The following is a 25,689-nucleotide window of genomic DNA, read 5'->3' as shown; positions in this document are numbered from 1 at the left end:
TAAAAATGGACAAGTCAAGAAACAAGATCTCTGATCACAGTTCTGTGCTGACCCCTCTGAATCAGGACAACCCAGTGCAGTAAGAATGGAAGTGCTATCACACTGGGAATGAAGTGGCACCTTCTGAAGGTCTGAAGAGGCCATAACTGCAGCTTCAGCATCTGCCTCTGACAGAAATGTGTGTTTGCTCCTCTCCATCTGAGAACTCATGATGGGATAGTTGGCACTCTGAGCTGGAGTGAAGCTGCCTGCACAGTTCTCACATCCCTCCTAGATTTCAAAGTGCTGCTTAACTTCTCCCATGATTTTCTTGTGTTTCATCCAAATTTGAGATTTAACATGTCTACCTTCAAGCTATTCGAGAGTTGCAAGTTTAAAAGCTAGATTCCATCCAGTAATTTAAACTCAGTGGGAAAAAGCTGGTCCAGAAATCTTTTCGAAAGTGTTGTGTTCCCATGCCATAGACAGGGCACATTTGGGGAATATTCTATTGGGTGATATGGAATGTCTCTTTTTCTCTAGACCAGGATCTCTTAACCTTGGCATTACTGAATTTTTGGACTGGATACTTTGTTGTGGAGGGCTGACCTGTGCGTTGTAGAATATTTAGCAGCATCCTGGCCTCCACTGAGTAGATGCCAGTAGCATCTCCCCAGTCGTGACAACCAAAAATGTCTCCAGACATTGCCAAATATCCCTTGGGAAGCTGAATCAAACCCAGTTGAAACCACTGCTCTAGACCCATTTAAGTGAAGTTGTTCGAAAGAGGAAGAATGTCATTTACATCTGAGATGGGCTCATGCCAAAGACAGACTGTAGGTAAACAGTCAAGGCTTTGGGTGAAACACAGGACTCATGTGCCCAAGTACAGGTGGCCAATTCAATTTGTCACAATGGAGACACATTTAAAGAGGGCAAATAACTCTCCAATGACATCTGCCAAATCTCTCACTGCCACAGTTTCCAAGTTTCCAAAATATGCTATTTGGAATATGCTCACTTTTCTCCTTAGTCACATACTCTTTATTTTACCTTGGTTTATGTCATCCCATTGCAAGAAGGGTTTGTTCTGACAAACTATTCCTAGCTGATCTTTGACAGCAAAACCAACCTAGGCAGAGATAATGAGGACATAAATCCCTTGCCCAATTGTGTAACCTTAACCTTGCAACGGGGATGTTTCCCTAAAAGCCTTAGATTGATGCAAAAAAGGGTGGCAGAAAAGTCTTTTAATTAAATACACTAACAGCAGTCTATTTAAATTCAACATTGAGAAAATTAGGTAGATGCTTTCAAAAGCAAAAGTGCAGTTCAGCAAGTCCACAGGTGATAGTGTCTCATTAAGGAGAACGGTATGCTGGAGGGAGAAACAATGCAGAGAGCAAGTTGTCTTGGGAGGAAGTGTGATCAAAGGAAGGTGCAATCCTCAAGTGGTAAACTGTGTCACCATGGCTTTCTGTCTCCTCTGGGGATTATTTTGGAGATTAGTTTAGAGGGCACAGTCACCGAAGGGCTGGGGTTTGAGCTTTGAGGTTCCTATAAGGAAGGGTATTGAGTGGGCAGGAAAGAGAGGTGCTATGTCCCATTTCCTTTGGGATAAGAAGGGAGAAAAGAATTTTTAACAAATAAGCAGAATGGTGTTCTGAGATAAGTGAACTGTGTCCCCTTCTAGGGACTGGATTCCAGAAGGAGGAATTCCAGGTTCGCAGTGTGGCCTGGATGGGGGAGGACCCTCCACTTGAGATCTGGGTCCTGAGAGCAAGAGCTTCAAAAAACAAAGCCTCTTTTTTCCAGCCTATTTCCCAGATCTATTCCTTGGCTGTAGGTTGGGAATTTTTGTTTTCTAACTTGCAAACTTCTTTTTTAACTTGCAAATGCTCGTTTCTTAATAATGTTGAGAGCTACCAACTGGATCACTGCATTTTTACATCATAGCTGGTTACACCTATCAAATGGCCTGCACAATGGCAAATACAAAAGAATTAGATCCCATGTCCCTACCCTCAAAGAGTGTATATTCTAGGATTATAGAGAGAAATGATAAAGAAAACAGCCATGAACAGGAGATTTGAAAGATTTCATTTCACATTTTCATTTTATGTTTTTTTCTTTACATAGAGTTGGGTAATTTTGCCTACTTTGAAAAACTAAAGGTACACTTCGAGTACCTTTAAAATTACTTATCAATATGATCATCTTTTCTGACTGGCCAAGAAAAAAATAAGTAAGACTACTGCTTTACAGTTGAAAAAATAATTTTATATCCCTCTAAGGAAGGTTTTGAGGATTATTTAAAGTTCCTCAGATAAAGTTCTTAGTCCTTGTCTGACATTCAAGGCCTCCCCTCCTCTTTCCAGCCTCCCTTTTTGGTCCTTTCTCCCTTCTGCCCTTTCTCATACTTTCAGCACCAATTATATTAACGAATGCAATGAGCTACCTGTGATCTCCCACCTGCAAACATTTGAGGTTTTTCTCTTCTTTCCCACTAGAACATCATTTCCTTTCTTCCTGACCAAGACCAATCCTTCCTCAAACACCTGAGATGCCTTCCACTTTCTCCCAGGAATTAGTCTTTCCATCTCAGTACTCTAAAGGACTTTGTACTTCGGTAAAAGCAGCTATCACCCTCTGCCTTCCATCGCAGGTACCTGTGTTCACTACTTCTGGCAGAGTGCAAGCTCCATGAGGGTAAAAGTTTTGTCTGCAGTCACCAGTCAGTATCCATGGGGGACTGGTTCCAGGACCTCCCACAGATACCAAAATCCAAGGATGCTCAAGTCCCTGATATAAAATGGCTTAGTATTTGCATATAACCTCCCATATACTTTAAATCATCTCTAGATTATTTATGATACCTAATACAATGTAAACCCTATGTAAATAGTTGTTGTATTGTATTGTTAAGGGAATGATGCCAAGAAAAAAAGGTCTGCACGTGTTTGTACAGATGCAACCATATATATTTTTTTAAATATTTTCTATTCGTGGTTGGTTGAATTCACAGATGCGGAACCCATGGATGCAGAGGGCCTACTGCACTTTGTTCATAGATACAACCTAGAAATATGGACTGACCCACGGCAGGCTTTCAATAATAAAAATTGAAATAAGTAAATTGTTTTCTCTCCTACTAGATTGTAGGATCTTCAAAGGCAAAATAACTACCACATCATGCAGTGCTTAATATGAGATAGAAACATAGTAGATAACTCGGTAAATTATTACATAAAATTGAAGAAATATGTTTATTTAAAATACATGTATACATATATATTTTTCAGTTTTACCTTATTGCAGTTGAAAAAAATTAAAGTATGCTTTCCAGGTGGGCATATTAACTGAGATTTTACCTCCCATAAATACAGCTGTCATTCTGAAAGGATTCATACTGCATTCTTCAAAGGGAAGATTTTCAACAATTTTTTTTCTTGCTTTGTAAAATGAGTCATTCATGGCTATTTCTCCCAGAACTTTCATGAAAGGAGATGGTGCTTTCATCCTTATTTAAAAGGCAGGGGCAATGAAAGTTTATTTTTAGAGCTTAAACAGTAGCAATGGCCACTAGGCTCATTGGCAGGGCACCCAAAAGTCATGGAACTAGAAAGCATTCATCTTTATCTCAAAGGAGAATTGTTTTAATATCTGGAAATTTTAGAAGGATCTCTGGTGGTCCTCAAGTTAGTTTCTTATGTCACTTGAGTTTTAGTGTAATTATTACAGGCACCTCCCAATTTACAAACACCAGACTTAGGAGCATACTTTACATACACTTCTTCCTTGTCCCCAGCACACCTGAATTCCCTTGATGATTCTCTTCTCTTTTTATCTTGCTATTTCAGTTACTTTTTGTGTGTATTTGATGTCCATATATTTTCTTTCATGAAGTATTTTTTATTATTCAGTTGTGTTCACATTATTGAGTTGTAAAAGCCTTTTGTGTATTATAGACACAAGTCCTTTGTCAAATATATGCTTTGAAAATATTTTCTCCCATTTGCCTTTTCATCTTCATAACTGTCTTTTGAAGAACATCTCTTACAATTTTGATCAAGTCCAATTTATCCACTTTTTTCTTTAATAATTCCTACTTTTTGCATACTATTTTAAAAACCATTGTTAAACCCAAGGTCACTAAGATTTTTCCCTATGTTTTCTTCTAGAAAATTTGTAGTTTTAACTGCTACATTTGAGTCCCTGTTCCATTTTGAGTTCATTTTTATATATGCTGTGAAGTATGGATGGACATTCATTTTCCCGAATATACCTATCCAGTTGTTCCAGCATCATTTGAACAGATTATCTTTTCCATGTTGAATTGCCTTGGCACCTCTGTTTCAAATTAATTGACCATATATGTGTGGGTCTATTTCTGGACTCTCTATTTTGTTTCATTAACCTATATGCCTATCTTTTTAGCAAGAACACAATGTCTTGGTAACTGTAGCTTAAAAGTCAAGTAGTATAAGTCTTCCAACATTGTTCTTCTTTTTCAAAGTTGTCTTGACTATTACAGGTCCTTTGTATCTCCATATGAATTCTACAGCTAGTTTATTAGTTTCTATAAAAGAAACTGCTAGTTTGTAATTGAGATTGTTTTGAATCTATAGATCAGTTGGGAGAATTGATATCTAAACTAGATTGAGCCTTCTTACTCATTAATACAGTATATCTTTGTTTATTTAGGTCTTTTTTAGTTTCCCTCAGCAATTTTTTACAGTTTTCAGTGTATAGATGTGCCACATCCTTTGTTGAATTTATCCCTAAGTATTTCATATTTCTTGATGTTATTGTAAATGCTATTCTAAAAATTTCACATTCACCACTATAATGACCTTGTAGCTATAATTTTGCTAAACTCACTTATTGTTCTATTAGACTTTTTGTAGATACTTTAGGATTTTATACATAGATGATCACGTAATCTGCAAATGCACTCTGTTTTACTTCTTCCATTTTCGGTCTATTTTTTTCCCCTTGCCTAATGTACTGGTTAGAACCACCAATGTAATGCTGAATAGAAGTGGTAAAAGTGGAAATCCTTGCCTTGTTCCTGATCTTAGGGGGAAAGCATTCTTAATAGTCCAAAGAGTTGATAAACTGAACTTTATAAAAATTTGGAAAGTGTAGTTTTCAACAGCATAGAAGGTGGAGAAAATATTTTTGTGTTTCTGCAGCATGGAGGTTTTCTAGCATTTACCTGGAGTAGAATTGCTGCATCATATGGAATTTCTATGGTCAACTTTTTGAGGAACTTCCAAACTGCTTTCCACAGTGGTTGCACCATATTACATTCCCACCAACAATGCACAAGGGTTCCAGTTTCTCCACATCCTCATCAACACTTGTTATTTTATATTTTCCTTTTTTTTTGTACTTTTGTCAGCTCTTCAATAATTTTAAGATTTTCTAAAAATATTTTATCCATAGAATTGGTCTGAATAACTGACCCTGCCCTGATAGAGATTTCTGCCCTCTTCGTGTGGCTGATACAGTGTTAACACAGAACATTAAAAACTACATCATCCACAGAATAAAATGATGTCAAGTTGAAACTACCCTTCAGAGAGCAGCCTGCTTGCTTTTTTATAAAGCAAAAGTAAAATCGAGGAAATGTTGGCTCTCTTTTTGTGTTATCTACATCCTGCCATTTATCTTTCTATTTCTCTCTGTTTTCTCTGTAAAAGAGTAAGGAAAATACCATCTGGCTTGCTGAGAATAAAACTAATCTTTTTCAACTTTGAACTTATAGTTAATAAACATAGAATGAGATTTTATCGTCCCTTTCAGCCTTCCTGAAGAAAGAAAAGGAAATGTCATTAAAAACGTAAATTGATTAGTCTTCTGAAATTGGATGGGAAATTTTCCGCCCAAATTCTTTCTCTCAATCTAAATGCTTCAGTAATATTGTTCAAGGTTCAGATAAGTTAGCTATTAAGTAAATTAGCTTTGAACATACAAGTGGCATTCAAAAACCTGTCTAGCCATGAAAGATTTAAGTTGAATTGTACCTGCAATGAAAAATGAAGAAAGAATTAGAAAAGCTCATTACTTAGAAGTCACATAGCAATTCATATTTTCTATGCATTTATAATCAGATGCATGTCATTGCTCAAAAAGGCCCTGCACATTTTTCAGTGGGTACCATTTTCCATAAAACTCACAGTGGCAGAATTTCATATTTCCATCAATCTTCCTTGCCTACCACCCATTCAGTGTTTACTGAGCACGAAAAATGAGTCAGGCACCATGCTAGGCAGTAGGGATAGAAAAATGAATAACATCTGTGAAAGTTCAGTCACTTCAGCCTCTCCCTCCCCACAATGTTTGAGGCCGCTGGTTGCAGTTTTGCTGTGTTATACCTGGCTTTTGTCTCCCTGCCCAAGCCCTCTGAATTGATAATTCCTTATTCACCAGCCCATATCCATCTACCTTTGGTTCTTGATCCGGCTTTATCCCTAGACTTTGTTACTTAGGTCTGCCTCACTCCTTCCATGCTGCATTTTATAAGCCAGTCTCAATCTACCCTCCCTTTCCCCAGCTGTGGAATTCAGGCTAGTTGCAATGCCCAATTCCCCTCACTGCCCCCAAAAGAGTTGGGATTAAGGATGACAGATAAAATACAGGACACCCATTATGTTTGAATTTCAAATAAACAATTAAATTTTTAGTATATCTTGTGTGATATTTGGCATGAGACCTATTTACACTAAGAAATTATTTACTATTATCTGAAATTCAGATTTAACTAGAGTCCTGTATTTTTATTTGTTAAATCTGGCAACCCTTGTGGGGGCTAATAAAATACATTCCTCAAGGAACTGCCCACTGTGAATTACTGTGCACGCTACTATTAATAGATGAATCACAATAGAATTTGCTTGGGACTGGTCTTCAGTTGAGTTCTCCCAGATACAGACTCTGAGATAAGGATCTGAGTGCAAGTGGTTTATTTGGGAGGTAACATAAGAGAGGAAGGGCAGGAGGCCAACCCAGTATGCATTATCCAATAAGTTAATACTATGGGTAAGTGAGAACCAACTTCAGAGGTATTTACCCAGGGAACAAGGATGCTATGGTATCTTTCTTCAACTCACATTTGGCATTAATTCGCACTGTTCATGAAGATTTTAACTTCCCTACATTTCTAGCTAAGCATCTCTCGTCAGCTAGACAACAGCCTCTGGCAGAATCATAGGTGCTTGCAGCAAAGGCCAGCAGAAATAGTGAGTGTAAAGCGGACATGAACAGGCACTGCTGTGACAGCATTTGCTATTGCAATATTTCTGGAGCATGAACAACCCAGTATAAACAGAGTTAATTTGGGGGTCAAATGTTAAGTCCAAAAACCATGGCAAGTAAGAAGTGAGTAAGACCTCAAAGATAATCTAGCACAATGCCCTTATTTCACACATCAGGATGTTATGGCTCAGAGAGAGTTTCTTGCCCAAAGGCAAAAAGTTACCTATTGGCAGGTTCAACATGCTATTTTTATTTCTCTTGGGTCATCATCAAATAGTGACCTATGATTTGCAAAGAATTTTCACACTTCATAGACACCTGGTCCTACCACTCCATATCGCAAGAGAGAAGCACCTCTTTGAGCTTGGTTAGGAGTGGGTATTTAGCAAATACCAGAATTATCTGGGCACAATGTAGACCCAAAGGGGCCCTTCTCATCATGAGCTGAAAACCCAGCCTCCTGCTTGTGTCTGGGAGGCAGAGCAGCGTGGGAATTAGCAATCAGGCCTCTTGCATGCAGAGGTTGTCCTGCCCAGTGCCATGTCACTGTCCTCTTTCTCCGCCCCATCCTCAGCTCCACAAAGTGCCTGCCCTTCCCCATCCATGCCAACATTGCATGTAAAGAAGCTCATCTGTGGGAGGATGGAGCATCTCTAGACAGCGCCAGCCTGGGCTAACCTCTCCACCCTGCTACTCTGGGATTCCTCCAGGAAGGTCCCACACAAACCTGAGGACTAAACAGAAACCTTGGTCTGATTCTCTCCCGGACTTTGTGGTGATAATCAAGGGGAATCATGGTATGAAATCTCTAGATTTCTATAAATCTGCAATCTATAGCAGTTAACATAAAACTGAGATATTCCAGCTCCTGACACAGAACTGCCACATAGTAGATGCTCGATAAATGCTTAATGAATGAGGGTCAGAGTGCCTAAATTGCAACTGTTTATCCTCAGACAAAAATTCAATGTCTTCTACTTACTTTTGTACAGTTTGTTAGAAACCCTTGACTATATGATCTAAGGGTGATGCTCACATTCTGTGGCCTATGATACAGGGTGCAGTCAATAATAATAGGAAAGAGGGTGACAAGTACAGGAAGAAATATCCAATGCAAATCTTATGATCTGAACAAAATTTTTGCAGATCTAATGATCTTTAATAGGTATCCATGAGGCTTTTATTTACTAAAGTATTTATAACTTTAACCAAAATAAGAAAAATCAAGATAATATAATTGATTCTAACTTAATCAAGACAGAGTTTTCTTCCCAAACCAGGGTTTTTCTCCTGTGATATGTTATTGACTGATAATTTTCTTATCTGGCCCATAAATGACCTCACAGCAAGGCAAAGAAATTCAGTTGGGTTTTGAATGTTATATTTAACATTATTTTTTCACATCTTTTTAAATTAATATAATTTTTGATTTCCAAATCATAATTGTGTACATTTATGGGGTACAATGTGATGTTTTGACATATATACAATGTGACATGATTACATCAAGCTGATTAACATATCCATCGCCTCACTTACCTATCATTTTTTACGGTGAGACATTTGAAATTTACTACCTTGGTTATTTTGAAATATACGCCAGACCTACACTTAAAGCATTATAGATTGTAAGTGAACTCATTTATCTAGAGTTCTCAGAGTTACTTTACAATTAGTAAAGCCCCTGGGGAAAGCGGCGGGAAGGGACTAAGCCGCATAATAACTCTATTGCTCCAAGCACTTAAATATCAAACCACAGAAATGAACTCAATCTGGAACGCTCCAGATGTCTTTGAGATATATGTGGTAAAACCTTTATGTCCATTTGATGAGAACATAACTTTTTGAAATCATATGTTTTCTGAGAAGATGATGAGTGTAACCTTAAATCGGTATCACCTTGAATTTCCTTATGGATGCAATGTCTTAGATTGCAGGGAAACCAAACACGAGTTCTGAAAAGGATCTCAGACACCATTAAGTCCAACTCATTTTACAAAGGACAAAATCAATGCCCAGAGAAGTTAAGTGATGTTCTCTAGCCCAGGAGTCAGCAAACTTTTCCTGTAAAGGGCCAGATAGTAAACGTTTTAGGCTTTGTGGGTCATACAGTCTCTCACAACTATTCAGTTCTGCTGTTGTAGTGCTTAAGGCAATATTGAAATGAATGAGCATGACTGTGTTCCAACAAAACTTTACTTATGAAAAGTGGTGATTGCCTGGAATTGGCCTATGGGCCAGTTTACCTGAGGTGGATTGCAAAACTGAATAACATCAGAGCCAGGCCAGACCAGCCTCCATGACTTGCTATGTGTATTTATTTATTTATTTATTCACTGAAGACATGAGGCAGGATGATAGGGGATTCTGTTATAGCTGATATAGCTGACTCCAAGTTCAGACTGTAGTATTTATCTACAGGGATAAAACTTAGCAGTCTCTACTAGTTATGTCTCAAGAAGACATCTCCAGTTGGAAATCAAATTCCTGATCGTGGAAATTGTCTATGGGACATAAAAATTTGATCTCCTTTAGAGATAATAGCATACTATATCTGCATTTGTAGGTCTGTGTTCCCAAATACATAGGTGGCCTGATCATTTTATTAGTACTACCAGATGTGAGCCATAAGGATTTCTGGGACCAGTCTCCATCCTCAATATCTGGGCCATGAGTGTTCCTTCCAGGCAGTTCTCACAGCATTTGGCTCACCTCCCACCACCCCATCCTTCCTAACACAGTATCTCTGCAAATGCTATGATGGGGAGGAACCCCTTTCAGAAACAAATGGGAGGGGAGATCCAAAGGGATTGGCCCAAGTGAAGCAGAGGGACAGGAGAAGTGCTGAGACATTCACTGAACCTTTCCACAAATATTTACCAGCCTTGGCAATGTTCTGGGGATATAGAGGTGAACAGTGGAGACAAGCATCCCATTCTAGAGGAGTTTGAAGCAGAGTGAAGGGGAATTAAATAGATTGTGGTAAGTTCTGTGAAAAAATAAATAAATCAAAGAGAGTAATGGAATAGAGAGTAGGAGGAGGCTGTGGAGAGAGAGAAGGGGGCTACATGAGATACAGTGAGCAGGGAAAGCCTCTCCAAGAGGGTGTCTTTTGGCACAAGTCCTGCATGATAACAAGGAACTAGCCTCGTGGGGATCCTGGTAATAAGAAACACTGGTGTAAATGTGCGAGGCAGGCACTTGTTCGGTGTGTTCACTGTCGTTAGACTAAAGCAGGCGGTTAAGCACAAGAGTGGTATGAGATGAGGCCACAACAGACAACAGGGGTCGCTGCAACCCCTGGCCAGCATGCCTATCTACAAAGCAGGGGACATGCTCCACAGGGCACGACCCAAGATGACCCATTGGGGTACAACAGGAAAATATCAGTACTTTTATACAAATGTATTTTTTGTCTAAAACAATAAGAAAGAAATCAAGCTTTGCTAATTAGGCCATATAATGATTGCCACTGCCATCCTCTCTCAGTTAGGATGGCTGAAGGTCATGAACTAGGTATGTTACTGGAAATTTCCTAAGGTAAAGAGTCATCAAGGGGTCTGTCCGGGCACCTGCAAAACTTTTGTTCTGTTGCAGTTGATATGCTCCTTGTTAACTGAATTTACAGATTATATTATCTAGTTGTAACTAAGCGAACCCTCACACAATACACAAACAGCTTTAAAAGCTCTGTGCAAACGAATCAAGGATTGGAAGTAGTGTTAATAATACAAGTGTGACAAAGCAAGAAAATAGTAGAGTTTACATTTATTTCTTCTTTTCCTAATATTAACATAATCCCTTCAATGGCTACAGGTCCTGTGTAAAAACAATAATGATCTAATTCAACACTTTCAAAAGTGTTTGACTACTGTATTTCATATCATGATTTAGTATTTAGACATGTATATAGTTGGCATGTAAATAGATACAGGTATGTAACCGAAATGACAGCTTCTTAATACTTATTAGTAATGTACTCTAACATTTTATCTTCTATTTTATTAAAAAAGTCATTATTAACATTATAATTCACCAATAGGTTGTTGTGACATGCAGTTTGAAAAATACTGATACAATCAGATCCAAGGAGAAATCAGTCACAAAAAAGTCAAAATTAAGAAGATTATCTGAAACATGGATTAACATCCATTACTGTTAACCATTGATCTCACCACAAATGCATATTTCTCCCCTTAAAAATTGGCTAATGGTAGCATGAGGTCACCACAATTTGAAAAATATTTGAAAAACTAAACATCCAGACCAAGTAAACAAACCACTACAATATTTTTCAGTAATATTAAAAGCCATGAGATAACCGTCTATCAATTACTTAACAAAATTTCACTAAACTTGATGCATGTTTAAAAACCTCTTTTAAGATCTCTTAACATATTAATCCAGTAGTATATGTATATAATTTGTAAAGATATATATATATACACACATATTATATATATACATACAGACATACATCTATATTGACATTCTTACCATTGGTATTACTGAGGTGATGTATGAAAAATAAGTTTGGAGACAATCACTGTAGCTCACAGAATTTGTTTACCCTGGATCTTCAGTGGCCATCTGTGGATTTCCAGGACCCCAGAACAGAGGACTCTTCTTCATCTTGTTTCCCCTACTATTGCCTAAACTCAATTTTCTTGGTCCTTTATTACCTGAACTACTAGCCTAGAAACTTAAATAAAATTTAAGAGATATCATTGATTTGAACTGAACTCCTGCACTAGGCCCCAACAGACCAACCCAAAAGGGAGTCACTCATGCTAGGATTCCAAGTCACCAAACTGAAACCTAAGCTGTTTACTCGTAAGATCTGACCTTCTGAGAAATCAGGAGAAAGAGGATAGACAAGTCCCATTAAATCAACAAGATTCCCTATAAAGAAAGTAACTTTGAAATGACCAATGTACTTTTTGTTCCTTGTTTTATTTCTTCAGCTTTTAATGCCTATAAAGCCCAACCCCTCTGCTCAGCTCATTGGAGCTCCTTTCTATTTTGTAGACTGGATGCTGCCAAGTTCGTGAATTGCTAACAAAAGCCAATTAGATCTTTAAAACTCAATTTCCTGAAATTTTGGTTTTTGACAAAACTGTACCTACTTTGTGAAATCCTTGTCCCCAAAGCAAGTGACTAATGAACATAAGACATCATAAGACCAGGCCATATAATGGTTAAATGTCAAAGACTTGTATGAATCAGTTCACCTTGATTCCACTCATTCTATAATCTGGATAGCCTTTTAGAAAAATCAAATGTGTGAAAGTGTCTGGTTTATCTTAACCACCACTCAGTTTACCAGTTACACAACCTGCCCTGGTTAAGAGTATTAACTTCAGAGAGAGACAAACAAATCTGGACTAGTCATATTAGATACATGAACCTCAGCAAATGTCTTAGTGTCTCTATGCCTCAGTTTCCATATTCATAAAATAGTGAAAATACTTACCTCTAATTAATCTTGTTATAAGGATTAATTAGAAAATCTACGGAATGCACTTTAACACAATGCTTGACATAAAATGAGTACTCCATAAATTGTAGCTACCACTGTTGCTATTTTTGTAGTTGTCTTTGCTGTGGAGATTTAGTTCGGTGTAGCACAGCTTCATATGTTACATACAACTCATATAAGCATGCTTTTAAAAAACATCAAGTCACATATTTTGATGTTCATGCATAAGAAAATAATATCATCATAATTATATTTGCAAGAATACTAAAATAACCTTTTAGTCAGATCTGCAGTGTTATCTTGGCCCCTTTCTGTTTCCATAGCCACTAGGTCAACTCTCAAAATGAATAAAAATACTCACCTGTATTTGTCAAAGACGATGATGACATGGAAGGGCAGGGTTTGGATTCTTGTATTTTATTCTCCACTCTGTGGGTAAAGCCAGGTCATTAAAACACTTATTTTTTTCTCTTGGTCTCTTTTCCATTTACCTATAAGATAAATGATATCTTCTTTGTAAAAAATGTGTTACATATTTTTAAAGAACAGCATAATTCGCTCAGTTTTACTTACTGCAAAAATTCTTCTAGAAACATCATAGATGGATGTTGTTCTGACTTTTCTACCTCTACCGCCTTATGAAACTGGTAATAATGAATTGTAAGGCTTTTTTCACCTTTTTCTGCATAAGAACAAACATTTACTAGAGGAAAAACCCATTTTACTATGAGGGGAAACATTCACATTTTACTATAAACAGAATTGTCAAGAATGTCAACAGGATCGAAGAGCTATAAGGTCAATGGAAAGTGTCCATTAAACTTCTTTCAATTTTGGAATGCATCTTTGTTCTTAGTGAAAAAGCAGATGAGTGGAAGTCTTGATAGATAAACAGGACATCAATCCTCTAGAATATTCCCCAAGCAACAAAGGAATGACAGGATAGTTTTCCATATAAAGACAAGAGGCATGACCACTTTTCGGTTTGCTAAATAACCCCTCAGTCACTCATGAGGAAACATATGCTTTCTCCAACGGATACCCAAAGTTCCTATTCTTCAATTGTGCATGCAAATCAAAAGCACTGGTCATTTTCCTCTTCCCTTCTACTTAGAGCATTCAGAGTCTTGGTATACTCTTCTGGGTTCTGGCATCCTCTAGGTGACTTCCTCTGATCTGACCCCTCCCACATTTCTAACTACTCCTTTAGTGCTGCCAATGCAATGCTCTTAAAGAGCCCTCAGTCCATATCCAGGCTCCTCTCTGCTTGCTCCCTCATCCCTTCACTCTTGTTAACTTTCCGAGCAGTCTTTACTTATTTATTGCAGTTATTCCCGTAGATGTTTTCAAAGATCCATGCAATGTGTGTGACTTGCCAAGGCCACAGTATTTGTGGGAATCCAGTCTTCCCCTCCTCTGCCTGGCAGCCAATTTTCTCCTTCCAATTGTACCTGCAGCAAAGCCACAACCTAAAGTTGTGACATTACTATGACATACAAGGCAACTGACTGCAAGGCCCTAAATATACAATTATTTCAGTGCAAGAGAAAGCATAACACAAAGCTGTATAACAGGCAAACAAGATGCAGCTTCAACATATATCTTTATTAATATTAAATTGAGTCAAAGTAATTTCTGGCTGTCTAAAGAGTTCTTTCACAAATTATGCAAAGAAGGAGCATTGTAAGTTAAGAAATTATATAGCCATGCCATAATTCCTGATAAAATGTATTTTAAGGATAGTGAGGAACAAAAATAATGGAGAAAAAAATTTCTATACTGTCTTCATCAAGCATTTAAGACATCAATTCTTTCTACGTCAGAAGCACTGAACTAGAGGCAGAAATTATTATTCAGTATTTTTAGTTTACATTAAATTAACCAGTGTTAAAATCTGTTTTCTTTAATTGTACATAATATACATGACTTTAGTCGTAGTTTATGACTGAACTATGAAGTAATCTGCATCATCATTCTTGTAATCAAAAACTTTAAATGACTCCCCACTACCAACGACCAGGGTAGCCCAGGGGTGCTATAGACCTCCATAATCTCCACCAGTTCCCATCAAAGTCTCTTCAAATATCCATGCAATCTAAATAAAAGCAGTGTACTTCCCACACAAACACAGCTTTAAGACAAATTCCCTAGCCACAGACCTGCAACCAGGTTGCTATGCTTAAACACCTTACTTAGTCCTGGTCCACAAAGATGCAGACATTAAGATGAGATTAAATGTACAAGGATATTTTTTTTAGCAGAAATGCCTGTGTAAGGAGAAATATGGACAGAGCCGGGCAAGACTAAGAGAGCTGACAGACCCACCTTGACCTGGGTGGAAGTCAAGGCTCCTGTAACATCTAAGGAAAGTTCAGCAAAGCTGTCAGGGAGTTCTTGAGCCAAGGTCAGCCAAAAAGGGAGTCTCCTGGAATGGCGCACCTTAGTATCCCCATCATGCTGAGTCATTGGTGGGGAACATGATCCACAGGGATTCCAGAGCACAGGAGCTGGATCCCCAGGACAACTGCTCCCCACCGCAGGAGGTCTGTGAGGTGCATTATTGGGGCCAACATTCCCACTCCTATACTAGTCCTATACAGAAATTCAGAAGTTTATACCATACAATAAATCTCGAGCCTGACCCATCCGAATTTTCCCCAACCTCTGCCTAATCCACATGTAAACTTTATTTTCTAGCACTTTTTTTGCCACCTTAAATAGTCTAACTACCCCCTTGGTTCCCATATGAGCCCCATAGGTCACCAAAATGCTTTCCCTCTTGCTATGTCCTCCCTGTACTACTATTCCCACCCCAAACCCTCTTTTCAAGATCCTTCTTGATCTTTAAGCACCATGTGAAATGCCAATCCAACACTAAGACTGTAATCATAACTCTTCACCTGCACATCCTCTCAACCCCAAGCTTAGTAGAAAGGTTTCCTCTCACCTCAGAACCTCCATGGGACTTTACCTACTTGGAGGTGAGCACTAGGAAATACTGAGCACTTTCTTTTGCTTTAGTTGTTGTAAGTTTTATGTCTATAGCAGACCTCAGGAAAGACTGCACCTATTTTCACGTGTGTATTCCTATCATACCATGCAAACAATAAATGGAATATGCAGATGAATGAATTAATGAAAGACAAATTCTGGTCTGGTGTATACTATGTACCCAGGACTAAAAATAAAGATAAATGGCCGTTTTATTTCTTATTTTTCTGTTTGTGCTTTTTTTATTTTGTGAGATAAACAGGAAATATCAAACCCAAAGTAATATGGATCCTAACATCCAAGGTGAAAAACAGAAAACAGAAAAAACACAGACCTGGAAAGGGACATCATTCCTGCTGCAGTCATGGAGAGTTCCATACAGCATAATGAGGTGACATAGCAAACTGACCCAATAAATGATATCGTTCGAGGGATTTAAATGTAAGATCCTAACAATACCTTTTCAGCTATCTATTTCCTTTTCCTCAGATATCACTTATCTCAGACCTCAGTGTCAACTTTATATTACAGTATATGGCTCTTCACCTTTGTACCAAATATAACCCTAATTAATATAAAGAAATAAAATTATTAAATACGTTGAAATTATTCAAGAGTCCCATAGCAGAGAGTAACTACTTCTCTACTCAAAACATTTTTTTTAATTAAATACTTTTGGAAAGAATTCCAACTGAATTCAAGAGTCTAGATTAAAAAGAAAATCTTCAAATTGATTCTGCTCTTTTGTGAATACAGAACTTTGTAAACTTTTTAATAAAAGAACAACCAGTGGTACATGAATATTAATCAAACTTCATCTCCCAGGATAACAAAGAATTTTAGATTTATAGAAAGCCCTTAAAACTCATCCCACATCACTTTCAGCAATGAGGGAACATCTATTACTAACTCAGTTTAGGAAAAATCCAAACCGACTTACAAAATTTTTCTCTCTTTTGTAAGTGCATTTATAATCAGATTTCAAGAACCTCATTAGTTGCTTCCCAGGCAGAAACATTTTTCTCCAAGACAATTCATCTCTTTTAAATATCATTAAAGTGTGATTGGCACAGAGCCCTTGGGGAACTGACACCCAGAGGGAGAAGAACACAATACTAATAGCTAGTCAGCTGCCAACTGGCTCTAAGTTGCCAATTCCTTTTCCTGGAAAAACCAAGTATATCTAAGCAAAGGGAATTTTAATGATAATCAGGAGACATTCTCTAGCCTCAAAATTCTGCTTTGCAAGGGATAAATCAGGATTGCAAACACCACCTGAATCAGAGAGTGGCAATTACACAGTCCAGATACACCCTGAAAGAAGCTGAACTTCAGGCCAAGATCCCATAGACAATCCTCAATCAAGCAGTTCTGCTCCTTGCATATCAATCAAAAAAGTGATTATCGTGAGAGACAGTAACCATGTGTAATAAGTTGGCTTAAATTAAAATAGCCAAAAACCACAGCAACCCATTATTAAAGAGAAAACAATAACTTAAGAAATTACTCTTTCTTAAATATATGGCTATTGTTATAGATTTCAACTGCTCCAGCAAATGTGCTCTCAATTTAGTTGTCCTAAGGAGCATCCTTATTGCACTTAATTGGCAATTTGACACAATGCGAAAGTTAAGCAAAGTTAGCAGAAGTGACAGTCTGAAACCTCAAGTATAAAAGGCAGGATGAATGTACCCCAAAATAGGAAGATACCTCCAAAGAAGGAGAAGGACACTGGCAGAGTGGAAAGGTCAGGAAATAAAAATGAACATTTCCTTTGAAGTGGCAGCAGCAGCTAGGAATTGAGTGGATGGTGGGGCCAGAGTTTTGAGTACAGTCTTAGTGCTGGATTGGCATTTCAACCCTAGAGGAAACCACTTAATGTAACTGAAAGAACAGGAGCAGGATGGTAGAAATGATAACCTCAAAAGCAAAACTCTTGAAAAATGTGGAGAAAACCATTTCAGTAAATCCTACCTGACCTTGAGCTTCAATGTTATTTCCAAAATAGTCATAAATTGTACAACAAAGCAAACTTAACTACTTAGCTTCTAAAACATGAAAAGGCAGGAACACAAAGTCTTAGAAAGAGGCCTTCCTTCCTTTAGGTAAAATGGAGGAATTCTATTGTTCTAATGTGACTTTTATTTTTTTAATTATCCTATAAATGTCCACCTTATCTCAAGATTCTATGTCAAAATGATCAATTCCAGTTTGAAAGAAAAAGGTCCATACATTTTGTAAGACTTCATCATTTGAAAACCTGAAATTCCCTTTGAACGCCACATAATAAAGCCTCAAAACATTGCATAGTGCAGTGCTTTGTGGCTTTGTGCTCCCTGCTTTTAGCTATTATGACCACTTTATACTGCAGAGAATAAAAATTGATATCCTGGGTAGTTTTGTCCTTGCCTGCAAGTGTAGTTCTTCCCATGTGCAGTAAATGAATAATTTTTTAATTAAATATATGTCAAATAGTTCAGTTCATGCATAGAAATGGCCTTAATAAGCCTATATTATGTACGCAAATGTTGAAGAACATGGTGAGGAAGCAAATATTATTTCCACTCCTTCAACTGTTTATCAGAAATAGAAAAAAATAAATTTTTGGCAGCTACATTTTTAAGGATTTCTACAAGTATAATATTTGCTTTCTTAATAATTTGCATCATAAATGCATCTTCTTGTTAAATTTACCTTAGTCAGGAGAATAGGAAGAAGCCTCATTTACACCAGGACACATGAACTGATTCAAAGTGCATTTCATAGGATACTTTTTAGTTGGAATCAAATTCTTTTCTTCTCGAAGAGTTTTCATAGCAAGCATTCTTTCAAAGTATGCACAGAGGCTGGTATGATGGTAGTGGGTCATCAGAACTTATTAACATTAATGTCATTAAAGTTGGTATAAAACTCCCCACTGCCAAATTTGACTGGCTTTAAAAAAATTAAAAAAATTAAAAATAAAGGATAAAGTATGCACAGAACACTCTATAGGACAGACTATAGACTGGGCCACATAACAAGTCTCAATAGTTTTTCAAAGGCTGAAATCATACAAAGTATATTCTGTCAACATAGACTCTGAACAATTCAAGGTAGCCCACATTACTGATGAAGCCTGCCACTTCCTTCTACTGACACATTAGTAATTCCCAAATAGAAGGCATGATCGTGTGGCCCAGATGATAGTAAGCATGAAATGGCTACACAGGAATACCCCAACCCCCACCCCTCCCAACATCCATTTCTCAGCCTAATCGACCAGAATCTTATCTTCAGCTAATATCCAACGAGGAATTAAGGTTTGCCACTGGACCAAAACAAAGACTCTTTTCTTAGTCATACCAGATGAAGGGATTTTATTAACTTCTTTGTGATAAAGAATTAGAAGTCGATAATAGAACCCCACTGTCTATCTCTTAGAGGGTTTTTGTATATATTTACACCTAAGTTACTGTAGGTAAACTGCATATAATCTACATTCCAAGGTGTGGGTTTAACCGTTTTCAAAAATAAATTAAAATTTTATTTCTTAGTTCTTTGTCCTAGAAACCTTAGAGAAATAAATGTAGTCTACTTTCTTTGAGGGGGATAGTTAGCATTAATCTGAAAGGAATCAAATAATAGAATAGGAATGGAAATGAATAATTTCCTCTTCTGAAATAACCTTAGCCATTCTCTTTGATCTTTATATTTTATTTGGTCTTTGATCTACTTTGAATTAACTTTTATATGTGGTATAATGTAAGGGTCCAAGTTCATTATTTTGTATGTGGATAGCCCATTTTCCAACACCATTTGTTGAAAAAACTGTCCTTTCCCCATTGAATGGTCTTGGTACCCTTGCCAAAAATCATTTGACTATATATGTAAGCGTTCATTTCTGGGCTCTCATTTCTATTCCATTGGTCTATATGTCTGTCTTTATGAGAGTACCATAGTGTTTTGATTACTGTAGATCTGTAATAAGTTTTGAAATCCAAAAGTGTGATCTTCAACTTTCTTCTTTTTCAAGATTTTTTTTGGCTATTTAGGGTCCCTTGAGATTTCATGTGAATTTTAGGGTGGATTTTTCTGTTTCTGCAAAAAATGCTCTTATGATTTTGATAGAGACTGCATTAAATTTATATATAGCTTTGGGTAGTATTGACATCTTAAGTCTTCCAATCAATGAACACAGATGTCTTTCCATTTATTTGTCTCTTCTTTAATTTCTTTGAGTAATGTTTTGTAGTTTTCAGTGTTAAGTCTTTATTTATTTATTTATTCATTCATTCATTCACTTATTTATTTATTTTCGAGACAGGGTTTCACTGTGTTGCCTGGGTTAGAGTGCAGTGGTGCAGTGGCATCATCATAGCTCACTGCAGCCTCGAATTCCCGGGCACAAGAAATCCTCCTGCCTTAGCCTCCCGAGCAGCTGGGACTACAGGTGTGTGCCACCACACCTGGCTAACTTTTCTATTTTTTGTAGAGACAGGGTCTTGCTATGTTGCTCACATTCGTCTTGAACTCCTGGGATCAAGTGATCCTCCCACCTCGGCCTCCCACAGTGCTAGGATTACAGGTGTGAGCCACTGTGCCCAGCCTCAGTATATAAGTCTTACATCTCCTTTTATTCTTAAGTCTGTTATTCTTTTTGATGCTATTGTAAATGGAGTTTTTAATATTTCCTTTTCAGATTGTTTATTGTTATTATGTAGGAATGCAACCAATTTTTTGTGTGTTGATTTTGTATACTGCAACTTCGCTGAATTCATTTATTAGTTTTAACAGTTTTATTGTGGAATCTTTAGGGTTTTCTACATATAAGATCATGTCATTTGTAAACGGAGACAATTTTACTTCTTTCCTTCCAATTTGGATGTACTTTATTCTTCTTTCTTGGTTTGTGTTTTTTTGTTTGTTTGTTTGGTTGGTTGGTTTTGTTTTGTTTTGTTTTTGCTCTGAATAGGACTTCCAGTACGATGTTAAATAGAAGTAGTGAAAGCAGACATCCTTGCCTTATTTCTTTTTTTTTTTATTATTTCAGCATATTACGGGGATACAAATGTTTAGTTTACATAGATTGCCTTTGCCCCACGTGAGTCAGAGCTTCAAGGATGTCCATCCCCTAGATGATGCACACTGCACCCATTAGGTGTGTATATCCCCATCCCCTCCTCCCCCCTCCCACCTGCCTTATTTCTGATCTTAGAGGAAAAGCTTTCAGTCTTTTGCCATTAAGTATGTTGTTAGCTGTGGGAGATATTGAATGCAGTCAGTCAAAATGGTAATCTCGGTTGCAAGGGGACAGGGAAGACCAGTGGCTCTGATAGCCTGAAGTTGCAGTCTTGTTTGCAACAATCAAGATACTGTCATATTAGAAGGAGATCTAACAGGGAGTTCCTGGAAATGAGTTAGCCATAGGGCCTTCTTGGGCTCCCCACAAATCCCAAATTGACTGGAGGTTCTGCACATGTACAATAGAGACTAGAGTGGGCCCAAACCACACACACATCCCTGGCCGAAAGAGTACTCATGTATGCACAAAGGAGATGTAAGAGGGTCCAATGAAAAAACAAAACAGGTTGGAGCAGACTTGAAAATAGACTGAATGTACTCACTAGCCCACAAACAATTTTATCAGCATATAGCAGAATGCTACTGACTAAAACTATTTAAGTACAATTTTCTGACCAATCTTTGGCTGAACATTAAGTTACACAGACAAAGGAGAACACCTAGAAATTACGGTTAAAAAACAAAAATAAGGAGGAAAAAAGGCAGAGACATCAGCAGCCACAAATCTAAGAGTAAGAAGTGGGGTAGGACAATTCTACAAATTTAAGCCTGGGCAAGTTACTAAACAAAACAAACCAAAAGAAAACAATCAGCAAGCACAGAAACTCTCTAAGGAAAAAATTAGAACCCAGAGTTGCTACAACATATCATCTAAAATATACAATATTCAAAAAAAAAAATAGAAAGAGTAACTAACCCAAATTGAGAAAAAGAAACAATGGATAGAAACTGTCTCTGAGTATCTCCAGATAGTTGAGTTCAGCAAAGACTTTAAAGCAGCTATTATTAATATGTTCAAACAGATAAGGAAACCATGTGGAAATAAGTAAAGTATGATATCAATAAATCAATGAATGAAGAATCTCAACAAAGAGATTGTCATTATATCCAGATGGAAATTCCGAAGTTGAAAACTATAAGAAATGAATCAGAAATCTCACTGGATGGGCTCAATGGCAGATTTAAGCTGGCAGAAAGACTAGAAAATCTAAATATAAATCAAAAGAAACTGTCCTATCTGAAGAATGAAGGGGGAAAAAAAGATTGAAGAAAAACCACCCAAGTGCCCAGAGATCTGTGGGACAACATCAAATGTAATAATACATCCATAATGGGAGTACCAGAAGGAGAGAAAAGAAAGAGACAAATATATTCATAGAAATAATGGCTAAAATTAAAATACTTTTCACTTCAAAAGACATAATTAAAAAAATAGAAAACAAACCCCAGACCAGGATAAAATATTACAAATCATATATCTGATAAAGGAGTTGTATATGGAATATATAAAGAACTCTTGTAATTCAGTAATAAAAAGACAAACAACCCAATTTTAAAAAGGATAAAAGACTTAAACAGGCATTTCACCAAAAAAGACATACAAATAACTAATAAGTACATGAAACGATGGATGTACAAAACCATTAGTCATTAAGAAAATGCAAATCAAAACCACAATGAGATACCACTACACACACACTAGAATGGCTACAATAAAAAATAAACAATAAAAAGTATTGGTGAGGATTTGGAGAAACCAGGACCCTTACATACTGCTAGTGGAGATTTAAAATGGTACAACTACTTTGTAAAATAGTTTGGCAGTTTCCTTAAAATTTAAACATAAACTTATTATGTAAATAATACAATTCTCAGGAATCCACCCAAGAGAAATGAAAACATTATGTCCATATAAATACTTGTATTCAAATGTACATAGCAGCATTATTCATGATAGTCAAAAAGTAGAAATAACCTAAATGTCCATCAACTGGTGATTCCATAAACAAAATGTGGTATGTCCATACAATGGAATATTATGCAGCAATAAAAAGAAACAAACTACTGATACGTGCTACAATATAGATGAACCTCAAAAACATTGTGCTAAATAAAAGAAACTAGATATAAAAACACTACATATTGCATGATTCCATACATATCAAATTTCCAACAGGCAAATCTGTAGATATAGAAAGCAGATCAGTGGTTGCCTAGACCTGGTGGGGGTGGGGATGGGAAGCTTAGAGGTGGGAATTGACTATAAATGGGCTCAAGGGAAATTTGGGGGGTAACAGGGAAATTCTAAAATAAGATTGAGATGATGGTTATACAACTCTATTAATTCACTAAAAATACAAAATGAAAACCATTGGGTCGATTTAATCTAAAATCTTTATTTTACAAATAAGAAAAGTGCCTTCTTCAGCCCGTAAAAATATATGAATATCCTTATAGTACCTTTTGCCTGTGTCTCATATTTGAACTCTGATATTGCTTTCTAATTTTTCATGATGGGGGTCTTGTTCCTCATAGGATGAAGAGCACCTTAGAATATAGGTTAAAAATCTGTGCTAGATTTTGATGGTTTAATTTGAACTGAACTTGATTTAAATTCATAGGAATAAGGTTGGTGAGACTGGGCCATTTTCCTGAATCAGATCTAACATAATGGCTTTTCTACTCATTAATTACTCAGCTTGTACTGCTGACAATTCTCCAAACATATACAAGAACACCATATCTAGAGGCAAACAAAAATAGCCTCTAGGATAAAAAAAAAAAATCCCAAAACTGCAAACTATATTCTCATTGTAAATTAATATTCATTTCTGTTTTTCATCATTAGCAGTATGAAGAGTTCTACACGCAAAATGAGGGGACATGCTGGGTGAGCTCTAAGATTCCCTCCAGTCCTAACATAAATCATGACCCCCCTATTATTCCTGACTGTAATTTATCATTTCTACCCACTATCACCTATTTTTGTAATAGTTGAGCATGAATCTATTTTTGTCACCCTATTCTTTTACCACATCCTTAGGAAAGTAAAATTTTTTCAGATCAAGGGTAGAAGAAATGTGAAATCTCAGCGTCTAGAAAAACTTAATCCAAGGACATCCCAAAATAATTTCCTCAAAATTCCACATCAACATAAATATTTGAGATGCCTAACTCAAAGAATTGACTGGTGGGATTTTTTGAAAATGAAAAAGAAATGTATAGAAATACATTTCATTTTCAGTTTAAAAATGAACTGAAATATAAACTATTATAAAATATAATTCATAGTCAGTAATACAAATTCAGTCCAGCATGGTCACAGGCAGTTAGGGTGCTTAAACTTTGCCCGGGAAGGCTATGAGGAAAATGATTTGTTATTTTAAGGATTAAATTTAGATATTGTTGGGCTCATATCTTTTTATTTGATATTTCACAGTATTAGGCAATGAATGGGACAATGAGAAAATGTTAACGTGATTTGTACTGGGGAATGGAATGGGGGAAACTGTTGAAAAAGAATGTGAATTTTGACTTTCCACTTTGAATTCTTTTGAACAGTCAGACATTTTTATCATGAACACATACTTCTTTTACATTTCAAAACCTAATAAGAATTATTCAAGAACAAAATAGAGCTTTTAAGTTTCTTCGTGTGCATTTCCTTTGGAAGAAAGGGAGGATATAGCAATAATGAACATTAAAAATAAAAAGCATAAATTTGCCATCAGAAAGATTTATATTCAAATCTCATAGCAGCCCAGGCATATATTTGTCTCAAGCTTTTACTAGAGCATAATGATTAGGTTTATCTGTCCATTTCCTCCCTAAACAACTCTGTAGCTTGCTTTATGTTTCATTTATCATTTTATCCTGTGTCTAGTACATTGCCTAGTATATATTAGTTGCTCATTAAACTGAACTAAACCATTGAAGTCCTGTCTCCTCCAACTCCCATCTTTATAATCTTTGATGAGTCCACTTCCTCACATTCAAAGTAAGAGTGATAATTATTACCTCACAGAGTTGTTTAAATTACACATGTACGTAAGGTGCTTAGCACAGTGCCTGGTACATAGCAGTCTCCATTCACCCTCACCTGTAATTTTAAAATAAGTTTCTTCCCAATGGCAAATAGTAATAATTTTTACAAGGTAAAAAATCAGCAATCCTTTATCTGACTTTTAAATACCACTTTGAAGGCAATAAAGATGGGCCAGGAAAAACATTAGCTTTGGTATTTGTTTCAGAGGTCCTAAGATCCATACATTTAGTGATTTGCTAGAAGGACTCACAGGACTCAGAAGTAGTTGTATTCATGGTTATAGTTTATCACAGCAATCACCAAAGGGAGAAGATAGATCAGGGGTCATCTGGGGGAATCCATGCACAGGTTTCCTATGTTCTCTCCTCACACGAGAAAGGAACGTGTTCCTTCCTCTAACAATGAGATGTAGTAACACATGTGCACTGTTTCTTCCCATTGAGGCTTGCTTGAGACTCGGAGTCCAGAGTTTCTATTGGGGATTTGTCAGATAGGCATAGTGACCTGCTACAACTACCAAGATTCTAGATTCCCAGAAGGAAGCAGGTGTTTAATGCCCCACGTGGGCAAAACTATCTATCACTTAGAGAAGATTTCAAATGCAAAGTTCCCAGGTGCCACACAAGCACCAACCTTGAAAGAAGGCCTTTTAAAGATAGCACTGTTAGGCCTGCTCTGTTAACTTTTTCCTGCACAGCATGGCAAGTGATAACACTGGGAATAGGCAGGAGTTACAGGAAAGAAGAGCAATAAGAATTGGGGAAAGCAGAGAAAGGACAGAATGGCTGAAAGGAAAAGAGAGGAAATGAAGTAATGGGAGGGCAAGGAAAGAAGTCAGGAAAAAAGAAGAAGGCAGGCAGAAAGGAGAGAA

The sequence above is a fragment of the Propithecus coquereli genome, unplaced genomic scaffold (assembly GCF_000956105.1).
Source record: "Propithecus coquereli isolate 6110/MARCELLA unplaced genomic scaffold, Pcoq_1.0 Scaffold548, whole genome shotgun sequence".
Lineage (NCBI taxonomy): Eukaryota > Metazoa > Chordata > Mammalia > Primates > Indriidae > Propithecus > Propithecus coquereli.
Note: the sequence above shows the minus strand (reverse complement) of the source record.